The sequence below is a fragment of the Mesocricetus auratus genome, unplaced genomic scaffold (assembly GCF_017639785.1).
Source record: "Mesocricetus auratus isolate SY011 unplaced genomic scaffold, BCM_Maur_2.0 Super-Scaffold_4256, whole genome shotgun sequence".
Taxonomy (NCBI): Eukaryota; Metazoa; Chordata; class Mammalia; order Rodentia; family Cricetidae; genus Mesocricetus; species Mesocricetus auratus.
The window spans coordinates 112,088,811-112,107,583 of NW_024429182.1; the positions used below are offsets into that span (position 1 = coordinate 112,088,811).

An 18,773-nucleotide genomic window follows, 5' to 3' on the forward strand; every position below is an offset into this window, starting at 1 on the left:
GAGGATATGCCTGATCTCTATTTTTACAGAGACTCAGAGGAGACAGAGAAGGAAAAGCAGGTTGATGCTGAGAAGACTGTGATCAAATACAAATCGACAGCATCAACTCTTAAGTTCACTGACACTCAACCAGAGATGCCAAACTAGTCTAAGGATATACAAGTGCCCTCTGTGCCCATTCAGAAATTCTCTAGAGAAGACTGGAAGCTTCCAAGAACAGACAACTTAACAGTATGGAGTCACCACTGACTGAGTGATCTGGGGCTGCTCTGCAGACACCTGAGCAAAGGATGGAAACAGTGAAGGAAAATAAAGTTCATAAAAGCTTGAACAAAACAACCACATAAATTAGAGTCAATATATTGATGTTCAATTGAGTAAGTATAAAATGCATTGTCAAGGATTCAAGGACCCCTCTGATGCAAAGGAGCTCATCCCTCATAGAGAAACAGAAATTTTTATCCTCAGTCTTTTATCACTCAAAATTGCACAGCCTCAGAAAATTAAAAGGATAAAATTCTACGGAATACAGAGGGAAGAATAAGAAATGTTATGTTATCTGCATTACTTATGAATCCAATGGCCTCCTAAGATCTGTTGATTCAGGTGGATAGGTTTTACTAGCCATTTTTCATTTACTAAGTTGGTGTCTTAGATAGTAATTGCTCTGTGGGGAAAATATCAGGATCTAAGTAGCTGATGGAGCCCAATCCTTTTCTATGTGCAGTAAGTATATGAATTCTAAGAGAAAGCCATGAACAGATTCAGTGTTGGCTATCATCTACATTCTGGTTCATGGACCATGTACAAGCTTTTCAACATGTACATAGAGTCCCATTTGAGTGAAATCTACCTCCCTCACAAAAAACTTTTAAATATTCTTATATTTTCCACACGTCTCAAATTCTTACATACCACAGCAATAAGAACTATATCAATATTGAAATGGGTCAAGTAAACAGCATTCAGTACATAATCAGTACAGTAACTATAGTCAAAGATTATCCTGTTTAGAGCCTAAACTCGAGTGATCACTATGCTCTGTTTTCAGAGTGACAACCAAGAATATCCACTGTATGCTGTGTGCATATTTTGCCATAAAACAAATAAACAGGAACACTTATCTTTTACTCAATATTTCTCTAATAGTTTGGTCAACTGTGCCAAAAAGGAAGATTTGCAAAAAGCCAATATATTTTCAGATAAACATGCAATTATTCCTAACTACTACTGTTAGACATGGAAGAAGATTGTTAACTGTACTTATAGGACCAAGGTGGTTCTCTTCTGTCATATATGGGCCACTCCTGCACATTTTTAGAATATCACAGGTGAGGGTTGTAATAAAACCCTGTCTCCATTTCTAACACTTTTATGAGTACTAAGCTATAAATTGGCTTTATGTCTATTCTTATGTAGAATTTGAAGCATAAATACTCATTTTGGCATGTACATTGAAGATTTATTGGAAATAAATCTGAAGGCAGGGATATATAAAGTCTTTAATGTAAGATATAGTATTATCAATAGGCTTTTAGAAAAATCACAAAAAGAATTGTAATAACTGTATGAACAATTCATACTACCTAACACTCCCAAATTTTGCTTAGAATGCTTAGAAAGACTGAGATTTATATATTCTATCTTCTTCATATTGTTCATGCTTTATGTCCTTTAGCTGTATTATGGGCCATTTTATCCTCTCCTGAATGACCATGAACATTTTCCTAATCTATACCAAATATCTCCAAACTACACATTTCTGGCCTTGACCATGATAGCTTTGGTGGTTCGCTTTAGCTGGAACTGTGTGAGACTGGTAATTTCAGATGATAACCCAAGCATCCAGTTTCTGTCTGAATTAAGAGAAGAGACACGCAAAGAGAGTCTGTCTAGCCTTTGTGAATATTATCACAGGAAATATTCAATTCCACCAGAAAAGAGCTGAAAAGTACTATAACCAGATCATGACATCATAAGCAAAAGTTATTATAATTTATGGAGACACAGACTCCACTGTAACTATACACTTTAGAATATTGCAACATCTAGACATTCAAAAACTCTGGATAACCACTTCACAGTGGGATATAAACACAAGCAAAGAAGAGTTCCTCCAAAACTCCTTCCAAAGGACTCCCATTTTATCTCATCACCATTCTGAGATTTCTGGTTTTAAAAAATTCATCCAGACAGTGCACCCTTCCAACTACAGTGAAGACACTTCTATTGCTAGGCTATGGTGGATGTATTTTAACTGTTCATTGTCATTTCATTGTAACACACTGAAAAACTGCTCAACCAAAATCCTACTACAATGGTTATCTAGCCACCAGTTTAAAGTCTCCATAAGAGAGACAAGTTACAACCTATACCATACTGCCTATGCTGTGGCCTTTGCACTTCATGAAATGCTTGTTCAACACATACTCACATTACCAAAGAATACTGGGAAAGAACTGGAATTTTACTCTGGGCAGGCAATATGTGTTCCACTGAATCATAGGAAGTGTCAAAGACATGGCTTAAAGTTTGACATGCATTCTAAATACAAATAGTCTATAAATCTTTCTCCCAAGTGGGTGGATTTATGTACTCTTGCTGCATATGACATAAACCTGGTTAATGATATAAATTAACATCAAGAGACAACAACATACAAGAAACACTAGAATCAATGCTATTGGTTATTCTCTACAATGTAACAGTAAGACTTTATTGCTCAAGAGAACACATAGTGATGACACAGAATATATAGATATTGAACTGGTGCTCAACTGAAACATTCACCCCTACTGACTAGTGTTAATAGTGCTGAAAAGTCATGTTCTCACCACTGGATTGAAAGAGGAATCACCAAGTTCTCCAAGTAAAAAAATCCTGAAAGGTATAGTAATGGCATGCCTACATGATGGTGGCACAAATATTAAGAGGCCAACCAACTTAAATGCAATATTCCAGTTGATTTAAGACTCTCACACTTGACATTGTTAGTAAAGTCAAAAGTCTGAATATAATTTGTAGCCCCAAGGAAAAACTTACTGCTACTATTCTGCCAAATGAGCATACAAGACAACTCTTAATGGCATGATGCTATACCTCATGGATCAAGGACCTATATCAAAGAAGGGATAGAAAAAATCTAAGAGTGCCTGATGATTTGGAAAATAGTAAAATACAGGCATATATGGTAGATGCACATATGAACTCACAGAGACTATGATAGAATGCACAAGACCTGCACAAGCACAAAAGAGACAAACTCACAGCATAGAGGAAAAGCAGGCACAAATTCACACCTTGGCCCAAGAAGTTGCTTGCAACTGAAATCTTCCTAGAGAGGAAAAGTCAAATTTTCCAATGGAATGACACTGCATATATCAGAAACACTTCAGGGCAGGCTCTATGCTCAAGAGTAGCTGAACAACACAAATTGGACTCAATGTTATTAGTGACAATATCCTTTTATTTGCTTATTAAGAGAAAGAAAGAAAGAGAGAGAGAGAGAGAAAGAGAGAAAGAAAGAGCATGATGATGAGTGGGTAGAGAAGAAAGGAGAGTATGAGTGGTGCTGGGGGGCAGGAAAAATATGAAAAAAAATACACTTAAAGAAAATTCTCAAAGAACTTTAAAAAGAAAATAATTTAAGTTGACGATTGATCAGAATAATTCCAACACATAGCCATTATTATATTTTCAACATTTGAAATAAAAATTTTATATGGTAGCAATAAACATGCATATCCTTTAAATAAACTGCCACACCCGCTGTGCAGCCTGTCTGAGAATGTCCGGATTGATGACACAGAGACCAGTCGGTGGTGCAAAGAAAACTTCAAGAAGGCTTTTCAGAAGGCTCCTCAAGAAGGCTTCACTTTATTCTTACCCTGGCTGGTTATTATATACCCTAACACCAAAGGCAGTGGTGGGTGGGTCAGGAAGAGGTGTTTAGTCTTTGGAAAAGGTCAAGGTCAGGGTGTTCCCATGGGTGAGCCCTTATCAGGAACTTATTGCTCTGGGCACTGTATTGTTTTTAGTAAACATTATCTTACAGCTACCTGCTCCCAGGCTGAAGGGGAAGTGGGCCTCTAGCCAAGGTCTGTTGTTCCCACAATAAACAAGAATGTATTGATTGATATAAAAAATTTATTAATTGATTATATGTGCTGAGGACCTCTATTCACTAGCTGATGGTTTGATAATACTGACAAAGGAAAAGAAGTTAAGAATGTATCATTCTACATGAGTATCACTCCGGTATGCATGTTGCAGGCCATTAACTCTATTGAGAAACTGTTTCTAGAACATAATATTTAACTCTCTTTTTCTTCTATAATGTTGAGGACTTCTAATAATGTCACATTTTTGATAGATAAATGGAAATTAAGAGCATTTATATTTTCAGATTGTCTATACTTATTGTACTAATGTGATAGATCAAACTAAGTAATAAATGCATTTCAGATAGCCCCTTTCCTGAAGAACAACTAAATTATAAATCCTTCTGGAGATCATAATAACATGAATCATAAAGGAAAACTAGATAGAGTACGACATTCTCTACATCATGAATTTTCTGCCAACTTTTAGAATTATGGTGAAAATAGGAAAGTTTTCCAAACATTTTCTACATGGTCAGCAAGTGTATATGACTGAAGATATGATGGAGAGGGTCATGGACATTAGACAGGTGAGTTAGACTTAACTATGATGTTTTACATGTGATATAAATACCAAGGGTCTCAAAGGCATATGCTTCCTCACACAAGGTAAGGCATTACAGCAATTGGTAATTTATTGACTCACTTCCTATCTTCCTCGATTTTCTTATATTAAATATTTGACATTTTATTCAATTTTATTTTTATTTATAAAATGTAACATAAAACATCTGCTTGTAATATTATTTAAAAACAAAATAAAATATCACCCTTTGATTTGTTGTATGTAAATGAAATTTTTCAGTGACCTGACTGCAAATCACAGTCTATATTGTGGAGTAGCTCAAACTCTTTCTATTAACATTCATTTAATTTAGGGAGAGGGAGCTGGGATTGACATGTGAAGCAAGATATTTTCTTTAAAAAAGTAATAAAAAAATCAATAAAATTATGAAAAATCTTCAACAAAAAGAAATACTTAGATTGATATAAATGGGTTAACTATTAAGATAGAAGTAGCCAACAAGAAGCCCTAGACATAGACCAACAATTTAATAGTTAATGTAAATCCTTATGTATTTATTTGGACCTTGTAGGAAAGAAACTCCAGCAACATGGCAACAGAGAATTATTCTTGTAGTAGTGACTGGTACAGGCTTTTAATCCCACACTCTGAAGACAGAGGCAAGTGGATTTCTGTGAGTTCAGGGAGATCCCAATCTACAAAATGAGTCCTTGGGTAACCAGTGAAATCCTGCCTCAAAAAAAACAAAACAAAACAAAAATATAGCAACAGCAAAAAGACCGTTCAGCATTTTTGGATACAGAACATACTGAGTAATAAAAGAAAATGTTGATTGAATGATTTATTGAAATTGGGGTACCATTCATATCTCTCTTAGGTCCTTTGCCAGTTCCCAGACTCTCTACCAGTGGGACTGAAGGCTGGCACTCCCCTGATTCATGTCTAAAATCCATATATGAGTGAATACATACCATGTTTGTCTTTTTGTGACTTGGTTACCTCACTCAGAATGGTTTCTTCTAGTGCTGTCCATTTGCCTGCAAATTTCAATATTCCATTTTTTTCAGCTGAATAGCACTCTGTTGAGTACCACATTTTCTCTATCCACTCTTCAGTTGAGGGGCATCTAGGTTGCTTCCAAGTTCTGGCTATTACAAATAATGCTGCTATGAGCATGGTTATATGATTGTGAATCCTTTGGGTATATGTCTAACGGTGGAATTGCTAGGTCTTTTGGCAGGTTGATTCACATTTACCTCAGGAATCTCAATACTGATTTCAAAACTGGCTGTATGAGTATGCACTCCCACCAACAGGGAAGGAGTGTTCCCCTCTCTCCACATCCTCTCCAGCATAAATTGTAGTTGGAGTTTTTTATTTTAGCCATTCTAACAGGAGTGAGATGGTATCTCAGAGTTGTTTTGATTTGCATTTCCTTAATAGCTAAGGATGTTGAGCACTTTCTCAAGTGTCTTTCAGCCATTTTAGACTTCTCAACTGAGAATTCTCTATTTAGCTCTGTACCTCACTTTTTAATTGGATCTTTTGGTGTTTTGGAGACTTGCTTCTTGAGTTCTTTGTAAATTTTGGAGATCAGCACTCTGTCAGATATGGGGTTAGTGAATATTTTTTCCCATTCTGCGCTGCTTTTTGATTGGTTGACTGTGTCATTTGCCTTAAAGAAGCTTCTTAATTTCAGGAGGTCCCATTTGTTAATTGTCAATCTCAGAGTCTGTGCTACTGGTGCTATATTCAGGAAGTGGTCTCCTGTATCAATTCATTCACAAGTACCTCCCACTTTAACTTCTAAGAGGTTCAGTGTGACTGGATTTCTGTTGAGGTCTTTGATCCATTTGGACTTAAGTTTTGTGAATGGCAATAGACATGGATCTATCTACAGTCTTCTACATGCAAATATCCAGTTATGCCAGCACCACTTGTTGAAGATGCTTTCTTTTTTCCATTGTAAAATGTTAGCTTCTTTGTCAAAAATTGAGTGTTCATAGGTGTGTGGGTTAAAATCAGAGTTTTCAATTCAATTACATTGGTCTACCTGTCTATTTTTGTGCCAGTACCAAACTTATTTCAGGACTATAACTCTATAATAGAGCTTGAAGTCAGGGATAGTGATGCCTCCAGACGTACCTGTATTGCACAGGGTTGTTTTGGCTGTCCTGGATCTTTTTTTTCATATAAAGTTGATTATTATTCTTTCAAGGTCTGTAAAGATTTGTGTGATATTTTGATGGGAATTGCATTGAATCTGTAGATTGCTTTTGGCAAGATTGCCATCTTTACTATGTTGATCCTATCAATCCAAGAGCATGGGAGATCTTTCCATTTTCTGGTATCATCTTTTATTTCTTTCTTTAGAGACTCAAAGTTCTTGTTATACAGGTCTTTCACTTGATTGGTTAGGGATATCCCCAGATATTTAATGATGTTTGTGGCTATTTTAAAGGGTGATGTTTCTCTGATTACTTTCTCAGCTATTTATTGTCTGTATAATAGGGCTGCTGATAGTTTGGGTTAAACTTGTATCCTGCCACTTTGCTCAATGTGTTTATCATCTGTAGGAGTTCCCGTGTAGAGGTTTTGGGTCACTTATGTAAACTATCATATCATCTGCAAATAGTGAAAGTTTGACTTCTTCTTTTCCAATTTGTTTCCCCTTGATCTCCTTTTATTGTCTTATTGGTATAGCTAGAAATTCAAGTACGATATTGAAGAGTTATGGAAATAGTGGGCAGTCTTGACTTGTTTTTGATTTTAGAGGAATTGCATGGAGTTTCTATCCATTTAGTTTGATGTTAGCTGTTGGTTTACTGTATATTGCTTTTATTATGTTCAGGTATGTTCCTGTTATCCCTGATCTCTCCAAGACTTTTATCATGAAGGGGTGTTGGATTTTGTCAAAGGCTTTTTCAGCATTTAGTGAGATGATCATGTGATTTTTGTTTCTCAGCTTGTTTATATGGTGGATTACATTGATAGATTTTCACATGTTGACCCATCACTGCATCCCTGGGATGAAACCTACTTGATCATGGTGGATGATTTTTCTGATGTGTTCTTGGATCCAGTTTGCTAGTATTTTATTGAGAATCTTCGCATCAGTGTTCATGAGGGAAATTGGTCTGTAGTTCTCTTTCTTAGTTACGCCTTTGTATGGCTTGAGTACCAAGGTAATTGTAGCCTCATAAAAAGAGTTTGGCAGCTAACCTCCTACTTCTATTGTGTGGAACACATTGAGGAGTATTGGAATTAGCTCTTCTTTCAATTTCTGGTAGAATTTTTCACTGAAGCCATCTGGGCCTCAGCTTTTTTTAGTTGGGGGCCTTGTGATGACTGCTTCTATTTCAGTAGGGGTTATAGGTCTGTTAAGATTGCTTATCTGTCCTTGATTTAATTTTGGCAAGTGATATCTATCCAGGAAATTGTCCATTTCCTTTAAATTTTTGAATTTTGTGGAGTATAGATTTTCAAAGTATGACCTGATGATTCTATGGATTTCCTCAGTGTCCGTTGTTATGTGCCCTTTTTAATTTCTGATTTTGTTAATTAGCATGCTCTCTCTCTGTCTTATTGTTAGTTTGGATAAAAGTTTGTCTATCTTGTTGATAGGCACCAACTCTTTGTTTCATTGATTCTTTGCAATGATTTCCTAGTTTCTACTTCATTGATTTCAGCCCTCAATTTGATTATTTCCTGGAATCTACTCCTCCTGGGTGAGTTTGCTTCTGTTTTAGAGCTTTTGGTTGTGCTGTTAATTCTATAGAATAACTATTCTCCAGTTTCTTCATGTGAGCACTTAGTGCTATGAACTTTCCTCTCAGCACTGCCTTCAAAGTGCCCCATAAATTTGTGTATGTTGTGTCTTCATTCTCATTGAATTCCAGGAAGTCTTTAATTTCTTCCTTGACCCAAGGATGCTGCAATTGTGCATTGTTCAATTTCCATGAGTGGATGATGGGCAGAGAAATGGTCTCCAGGAGGACCCAAGCTCACCTGAAGCCAGGGAAAAGGTGTGGGGAGAGCCAGGGGTGGGGTCTGAGAGGACTCATATCCTAATTGTGTGTGCAGGTTCACTTTATGCCAGGAGTACCTATGGAAGATTGAGGGAGCAAGGGATGGGTAGGGAAGGGGTCCCCCAAGCTCACCTGAAGCCAGGAGCACCAGTAATCTAAGTATTTCCATGTGGTCTTGGCTTACCAAAGAATGCCTGGACCTGTTAATGTTTTGTGGTCTACACAGCATCCCTCGGTGGTCTCTGCCTGCCTACCATTTCCCGAATTCCCATCGTCTCCTATTCCCACCTGTCTCTTGCCTCTATTGATGAAATGGTGTTTTATTCATCAACCAATAAGAGAAACATATATACAGAAGGACATCCCCATCATTGTCATTCCTTTCATTTAACTTGATAATTACATGTATTTAGAAAACCTTAAAAACATAAAATTTGTATTACATTTAGTAATGATAAAATGGCTATAAAAAAGTTCAAAAGAAAAAAATTAGTGGTTCTCAACCTTCCTAACGCTGCAACTCTTTAGTGCATAGTTCCTCATGTTGTGGTGACCCCCAAGTGTAGAATCACTTTTGTTGCTGTTTCATAACTGTAATTTTGCTACTGTTATGAATCATAATGTAAATTTCTGTATTTTCGAACGGTCTTAAGTGATCCCCATGAAATGGTTTGGGGGCATGACTCACAGGTTGAGAACCACTGTAAAAATTATTTTAGAATAATAAGATAAAACTTAAAAGAACTAAATAACAATGTGTGATCCTGATGAGAAGACTGATATTAGAAAGACTGAATACAACTGGATGTAATTTTCCAATTCAATTGCATTTTCAAAATTCAATGTATTGTAGTGTAAATTCCAAGTGTGGAAGAACATTATTGCAATAACAATTTCTCAATATTGTCTGTCATTTGAGTATATTAATGCTCAAATCTAATAAAAAGGATAATGAAAATACAAAGTACTCCTGCCTACTAAAATTCTCACTTTGAAATATAAAATGAAAAGAATTTTTTAAGATGCAATGATATTAGTATTAATTACTTCACAGAGTTTCTGCTTTCCTAAATAATATTGGTTATGACTTTTTAAAAAAGATTTGGAGGAATATGTATATCTAAGTGATTATATGAGAACATCAACATGTGGAATTTACTTTGAGGCTCAGAAACAGTTCATAACATGCATGGTAGCTGTTGACTCCATGTTCCATTATTTCTATTGCTACAGAACAGTGAGATATATACATATATGCTTCTAAGAATTCCCCACTCCAAGTATTTTATTGAGCCATCCTGAGTATACTGTCAGAGTATATTTTTTGTTCTCATTCAAGATACTAAAAAAATCATAAATATGTACTATAGAAAATAATAGTAGTTTTTAAATATGTATAAGTTTGATAACGATTAGGTTTAGCAGAGATAGATGGAAATAATCTTTATACAACAACCTTATTTGAACTGCTATCTATAATAACAAATAATGTCGAATTTGTTAAACATTTGCAATGCATTAATTTAACATATTTCTGAATAACAGAGAAAAATTAAAACTGTTATTCCCCTTCAAATACCAGACATGGATCAATTTGTGAAGTGTCCACATGACCAGTATGCCAACTCAGAACAAGCTCATGCCTCAAAAAAGTTGTCTCCTTCTTGGCTTACAAAGATCCCTTGGGAATGTCTCTGGCTTGTTTGGCTCTTTGCTTCTCTGTTCTCACAGCTGTTAGAGTTGGTCTTTTTAAAGCATCAAGATACTGCCTTGGTCAAGGCCAATAACTGAGTTCTCATCCATGTCCTTCTCATCTCCCTAATATTTTGTTTTTCCTGTTCCTTGCTCTTCATTGTCCATCCCCATGTAGTCACCTGCATTCTTCAGCAGACCAAATTTTGCAGTTGTGTTCACTATAGCTGTTTCTACTCTTTGGGTCAAAACAATTACTGTAGTAATGGCCTTCAGGATCACTGATCCAAGAAAAAAGATGTAATGGATGTTGCTATCAGGGGCACCTAAATATATTATTCTTATCTGCACCATGATCCAACTGATTCTCAGTAGCACCTGGTTCGTAACATTTCCTCCATTTGGTGACATGTATCCATACTTTGAATATGGTCACATCAACATTGTCTGCAACAATGGTTCAGTTATTGCCTTCTACTGTGCCCTGGGATACTTGGGTTTACTAGCCCTAGGGAGTTGCACTACAGCTTTTCTGTACAGGAATCTGCCTGACACATTCAGTGAAGCCAAGTATCTGACATTCAGCATGCTAGTGTTCTGTAGTGTGTAGGTCACTTTTCTCCCTGTCTACCACAGCACCAAGGGGAAGGCAATGGTGGATGTGGAGGTCTTTTCTATCTTGACCTCCAGTGTAGGGCTGCTTGTTTGTATCTTTGTCCCAAAGTGCTTTTCAATTTTGTTATGACCAGAAATAAATTTTGTACAAAAAATCAGAGTCACTCTTTATAAAACTAAAGCTATGCTTAAATTTTCACTAATGACTAAAGTTCACATACCTATGAAAACTTGTCTCTTTAAAAATAGGTTAAAATACACGCTACAGAAAGAAACAGCAACTTCAACAAATGGAGCTGGTCAAACTAAATGGATGAATGTTTAAAATTCAAATAGATCTATGTATCAGTCTCAAAACTCAAGTCCAAATCAACATACAACCAGATATCCTGAGTCTGATGGAAGAGACAGTGTGGAATACTCTTATAGTCACTGTTACAGGAAAAAAGATTTTTGTAAATGGCAGTCATAGAACAGGCACTAAGAAAAATAATTTAAAGATTGGTCTTCATTAAACTGAAAGGGTTCTGTAGGGTAAAAGATATCATTCAGACAAAGTGTCATGACATAAAATGAGAAAAGATCTTTAGCAATTACACATTTAATGGAGTATTAATATCTAAAGTATATACAGAACTAGAAACCTGGACATCAAGAAAACAACCCAAATTTAAAATGAAGTATAGATCTAAACAGAGAATTGGCAAAAGAAGAAATAAAAATGGCTAAGAAATGATTGATGAAATGTTCAACATCCTTAGTCAACAGGGAAATGAAAATCCAAGCTATTTTGAGATTTTATCTTATACCAGTCCACATGCCAATTTCAATATAACAAATGACATCTCATGATGGCAAGTATGAGGAACAAGGGGAACAGTCACCCATTGTAGGTTGAGGGTGAAACTTGTGCAGTCAATACAGAGATCAATGTGGCAGATTACTATGGAATTTGAGAATGAAAATGTGGTATATTTATCAATAGAATATTATTTGGGTGTTAAATGTCAGGAAATTTTCAGAAAATTGGATGGAGCAACAGAAACATACCCTTAGTGAGGTAATCCAGACCCCAAAAGACAAATACTGTATATGTGAATATTAGCTTTTAAGTCTTTGTTATGTATGCTGCAAGATAAGGGATGGGAGGAAAGAAGATGCCAAAAGGAAGGAGAAAATAATGTATTGCTATGGAGAGACTGGAGCAGAATGACTAAATAGCAAAGGGGGTAGATGAGAGGGAATATAGAGAACAGCTAACATTAAGGGTCATATGGAAACCTAATACTATATGAACTACCTAAAATACATACATATATGAAAGAAACCTAAATAAAGTCACCAAATACCAGGAAAAGACAACACCCTAACTAGATGTCTTTCAACACTAAACAACATCTTCAGTGGCAGTAGGTGGTTGTCCAAAAGACTCCATGCAAACCCAAAAATTTTTAGGCTATTTCCAAGACTCTTGGTTGCTCCCCACAAACTGACAATTTCCAGCATATATAGCACTATGAAACACATTGCAATTAGTACTCAGCATGCTAACCTACCAGATGAGTAACTATGATAGGGAGGTCCACATGGAAAGTAAATAACTGTTTGTCTATGTAACTTTTCTAAGTGCCACTAAAAACAGTTAAGGGTACATTCCCACTGCTTGTGTGTTTATCCCATAAAATATTCTATATACTGGGCACATATATAGATTCAGATAGTCAGGAAGATGATTTCTGCTTAAATGTATAATTCTGGTAAATAGAAACAATACTAGGATTTTTTCATTACTCAGACTGACATAAGAAAGTAATAATATGCTCAATCACAGAGAGCAAATTTTAGATTTCAGAAAAAAATCAAAGCAAGCTGGGTGTCCTTGAAGTTGCCCCCTAGAGACAAATATATAAGGTCAATTTTCCAGGTGTTTATTGCTGATTGAAGGTTAGAGCATGAATCACCTTTAGTAGACATAACTTTCCTAGCAATGGACTTTCTGCACATATTCTCCAACCTCAAGATTCAACCAACTAACTGTTTACTGATTAAGTTCTGAATCTCAGTGTCATTTTCTTCTGTCTGGGATACCTGACCTCTCAGAACTACATGCTTACTTTACTCACAGGCTGGTCATTGCGATCTCCCTAGCCTGAGAGAAACTGTGTGATCAGTTTTTCTCTGTTTATTCAGGAAGTTCTGTGTGATCCTGAATATGTGATTCATATCTGTCCAGAGGCTTTTTGTGGGAGGAGATGTGTGATGGGGATAGAAGTGTGAGAGATGTATAGAGGAGTAGGACAGAGATGTGATAGAAGGTGTCCATGTGTGCTAAAGGAGATGTAGCTGAATGTACAGAGAAAAGGAAGTGTGGAGAGATGGAATTGAGTGGGTAGAGAGATATAGAAGATATAGCTGTATAAAAGAGAAGAGTCGATGGATGTGGCTGAATGGGTAGGGAGTTATAGAAGATGTAGCAATATAGGATATGTGTGTGTATGACAGATGTATGTGAAGGAAGAAGTATATGACTGCATGAAGAATTGTGAAGATATGTAGCTCTATGTAGAATGTGTGAAGAATGTGTGGAGGATGTAACTATGTGAAAATATATGCAACTGCATATAGAGATGGGTGGCTATGTGGAATGTAGAGGTAGGTGGGGAGACAGATGCAACTATATGAAAAGAGATGTAACTGTGTAGAGATGTATAGCTATGCAGGAGAGAGGTGTATATATGCAAAGAGAGATGGGTATCTGTGTGTAAAGAGATTTGAATGTGTAGAGAGATTGTCAAGAAATAGATTATTCAAGTTGAAGTAAAAGAGAATGTGATCATTAGGAAAGCATCTGCTTGTTCCTTTGTTCTTATGTCACCATCAGAAAGCATCTGTTTATTTATTTATCACTCAGTTAGAAAAGTCTGAGCTTTGCCACATTTGTGATATGTTTGCATATTCTAGAGGCAGCCTTGGAGCAGGCTTTCCAAAAGGCCACTGATATAGAAAAGGAACATTTTCTAAGTTTCTTGCTGTCCTGAGAAGGCATTCTCTTTGCTACCCTGGGAGCTGGCTTCCCAGATTGCAACAGATAATAAGGTTCTGTTGCTAAAGATTATACTTACCTGTCTCATTGAACATAAATAAGTCAAGGTCTTCCATAACTAGTCTTCACACTTACAGACTAGTGTTCATGATACTGAAATTCTGTCTGCTACCAGAGGATAACGGTACCACCAACCTAGCTACAAACACTGCTATCCATAACGGTGACATGACTGCATAATATGCCATTGAAATATTGCCACAAACCTTTTGGAATAACCAACCACTATCAGATTGGATTCAACACCCATCTATGAAATGGAACCCGTGCATGACACTTTTTTATTTTAGAAACACTTATTTACATATCCATCTCCTCATTCCCTCACCCTCACATCCTCCCAAGCTTCCCACCAACCCTCCAACCCACTCCCACCCAGTTCTCAGAGACAGTGAAACCCCCCCAGGGGGATCATCAAAGTCCGTCACCTCGTTTTGGGGAGGTCCCAGGGCCTCCTTTCCGTATCTGGACTGCAATAGTATTCCGCCCTAGGGAATTGGCTCCCAAAGTCCATTTGTAACCTAGAAATAAAACCTGGTTCCACTGTTAGAGGTCCCATAGACTGCCTTGGCCTCCTAGCTCACACCCACATTAAGAGGCCCTGGTTTGATCCAATGCTGGTTTCCCTGCATTATGACTATGGTCTGTGTGCTCTCACTAGGTCAGGTCAACTGTTTCTGTGGCTATCTCCAGTTCTATCTTGGTTCATTTGCTCATCTCTCCTTCCTCTCCACAACTGGATCCCAGGAGTATGGCTCAGTGTTTAGCTGTGGGTGCCTGCTTCTGCTTCATTCAGCTACTGGGTCAAGGCTCTAGGAATGGAAACCAAGGTAGTCATCAATCTCATTTTAGGGGAAGGGCATCAAAGGATGCCACTTCTCCACCATGCATGACACTATTAGAGTAGCCATGAACTCTTGATTTGATATGCAATGGGCTTAGGGGAAAACCAAACATATTTTTCTGCTAAATTAATATAATAAAAACTGTTTAGTGACATTCTGCTATATCCATAACTTGGTGCCTCATTCATCTATCATCAGAGTAACCTCTACCTTCAGTAATTAACAGAGAGTCAATACTGAATAATGTACATACATGAGATTTTGGAACATTCAGTCCTAAATGGAATGTCTCCATCAAAACCTTTCCATTTCAAGGCTCCAGAAGCTGTGCAAAAGAAGCAGCAGAAAGATTGTAAGAGCCACAGAAAGGACATGGCTCCAAGGAAATAATCTCTCATACAAAATAATACTGATGCACCTAGGAATTCACAGAGACTGGGGTGGCAGGCACAAGGCCTATACAGATTCAAGGCAGACTGTGTCCTAGTACTGAGAAGTGTATATGGTCTCCCACTGCTAAGCAAGAAGATATACTCAACTGACACCCACTTGCAAAGGAAAAAATAGTTTAATCCAATGGAATCTTGTTGGGTATGTTAATCACACTTAAGAGTAGGCCTCATATCCAATAGTAGATGGCCAAAACTAAACAAACTCTGTGGAAATTTTTGTAGACTTTTTGTCCCACATTGTTTTTTATTTAAATTTAAATTAGAAACAAGGTTGCTTCACATGTCAATCCCAGGTCCCTCTCCCTTTTCCTCCCCTCCTCCCATAACCTCCCACCAATCCCCCAAATGCTCCCTCCTTTCCCCAGGGAGGGTGAGGCCCTTCATGGTGGTGTCCATAGTCTATCATTTCATCCGAGACAAGGCCTAGACCATCCCCCAAGAGTCCAGGGTAAGAGTGCATCTCTCATTGTGGGATGGGCACACAAAATCCATTTGTATGCTAGGAATAAATACTGATCTACTACCCAAGGCCCCTTAGATTGCCTAGGTCTCCTCACTGACACCCACTTTCAGGGGGGTCTTGATCATTCCCATGCTGGATTCCCAGCCATCAGTCTGGGATTCAAGAGCTCCCCCTTGTTCAGGTTAGCTGTTTTGGGGATTAAACCAGCCCAGTCTTAACCCCTTTGCTCATCAGTCCTCCCTCTCTGTCACTGAGTTCCTTGAGTTCAGATCAGAGTTTGCCTGTGGGTGTCTGTCCCTGCTTCCATCAGTCATTGGATGAAAGTTTGTCTCATATTGTTTTATTTAGGCATTTCTTGCCTTTCTGGTCATTTGCCTATATATTATGGTTTCCAAGATGCCTGATCTTGTATTTTTATGGTGTGTGTGGGTGTATTTGGTTTTCATTCTAATTTGTTTGGGTTCTTTTTGCTGCTTTTCCTCTTTGTTTCTTGCTAGGGAATAAAAAGGCATGGAGTTGAGTGGTTGGGTACTTGGGGAAGATCTGGGAAGAACTGGTCAGGGAAATTAATATACTCAAAATATGTTGGGTCCTTCTCCAGAACACATCCTGCTGGGTTTTCCTTACCTCCTTCTCCCCATTCTTCCAAATCTTGCCAAAGTCTCAGATCAAATACTCGTATCTAGTTTAGCCACTCCTGACTATGGCATAACTATTCCCTGGCCTCTGGAAGGAACTGTATTACCTGAACCACCCACAGGTCCTTTCTGCACAACACCAAACCTCCACAGTGAATTCCAAAATCTTTTTCCCAGAGTCTAGCCCATTTGAGACTCCCTGAACCTCCCAATCTATGCCTATTCCTCACCTCACCCAGTGCTGGTAACACAGCCTTAAAATAAAATGTTCTAATTTTTTCTGGTCATTCTTGCCTGCTCTGTAAACAACTTTTAGAGTCTGGGAGGATCTGTCCTCCTGCAACCACATGCAGCAACTTCTCTGGCACATCCAACTCTCCAAGATATACCCCAATATGTCTTTTTGGGCCTACCCATCCATATCTTCTCCCAACTGGCCAGATCTAGTCTTGGTCCCATAACTAGTGCCCCAGCCTATCCTGGCATCACCTGCCTGTGACACAAACAACCTATTATCTTCTGCCAGGAACCTCCCTACCCATACCACAATGTGCAGGCCCATCCCACACCAAATTGAACCTTACCACCCAGACAGATCTTACTGCACATTCCAGCCTTACACCAATTCAGTACTCTGTGTCTACCTGACTTCATTGCATGTGTAATATCCTAACTCTAGCCCAAGCTTCCCACACCTTCTGTTATCTGACCCAATATGTTCTATCTATTTTAGGCTTACAACTAATAATACAATTTCATATTTCCAGATCCTACAGTGATGTACCAATAGGAAAAACAAAATCAGTATCCTCTCTTAAAAAAACATACCAGAATTTTTTTCCTGCAGAAATTTTCCCAATGGGAATTTTCTAGACGAACCCTAGGACACAGAATTTAAATGAATTGTCATAAGTTTTATCAGTGAATTCAAGGAACTTGGAAAAGGCACAAAGAATCCAGCTCAAAACAATTAAAGAGAAAGAACAAAGACTAAACAACTGATGTCCAAGAAAACAAATCTATAAGTATGATGAAGTGATGAAGACAATTCAAGACTTGAAAACAGAATTCAATAAGAAGAGAGAAATGTTGAAGGGACTGAAACTGAAATGAAGAGGTAATTGAAAACCCATTTACTTACCTTAAAAACTCAAAGGAAAGTCTAACAGGTACATTGAATTATGTTGAAAATAGAATATTAGGATTTGAAGATTAAGTGGAGGACTTAAGTCAAATAAGCAAGGAATATGAAAAAATTAAACACAGAAAAGGAACAAACCAAAAATATGAGAAAACATAACTGTATTGACTGGTTTTATGTGTCAACTTGAAACAAGCTACAGTCATCAGGTGAAGGAGCCTCAGTTGAGGAAATGTCTCAGTGAGATCCAGCTGTAAGATATTTTCTCAATTAGTGATCAATGAGGGAGGGCCCAGTGCTTGGTTGTGGTGCTTTCCCTCAGATGCTGGTCCTGGGTTCTACAAGAAGGTGGGATGAGAAACTCAGCAGAAGCAAGCCAGTAAGGAGCTCCCATCTCTGACCTCTGAATCAGTTCCTGCTTCAAAGATCTTGCCATGTTTTGAATATCTGACCTGACTTTCTTCAGTAATAAACAGCAATTCTGAAGTATAAGCCTAATAAACCTTTTCCTCCCTTGCTTTCCCTTTAGTCTTAGGATTTAGTTGTAGCAATAGAAACCCTAATTAAGAGAATAACCTAGAACTTCAAACACAGATGAGCAAAAATAATCCTAAATCAATGGAGAAGACCAGATCTTCAACATAACTCATCAAAGAAAACATCCCAAAACTAAGCAGAAATATACCCATACAAATAGAAGAACATGGAACATCAAATAAACAAAACAAGAAAAACCTATGTAGCATGTCATAGTAAAAATACAAAGTATACAGAAAAATGAAGTTTACTTAAAGCTTCAAGAGAAAAATCATAAGTCACATATAAAGGAAAACACATAATAATGAGGTGATTCCTCAATGACAATATTTAAAGCCAGAAGAGTATGGAAAAATACATTTCCCTGAGTCCTAGAAGACTAAGAAAGTCAGCGTGGACTAATATACTCAGCAAAATTATATGCAATAGTTAAATGTAAAAGAAAAACTTTCCACAGTATAAACAGCCTTTAAAATTTTATATCTGGGCTGGTCATTGGTGGCGCATGACTTTAATCTCAGCTCTCGAGAGGCAGAAGCAGGTGGATCTCTATGAGTTCGAGGTCAGTCTGGT

General features: G+C 37.4%; 1 pseudogene; it reads left to right on the forward strand.

Moving 5' to 3' along the window:
* Positions 1–18,773, forward strand: part of LOC110342356 — a 54,599-nt pseudogene that overhangs the window by 9,026 nt on the left and 26,800 nt on the right.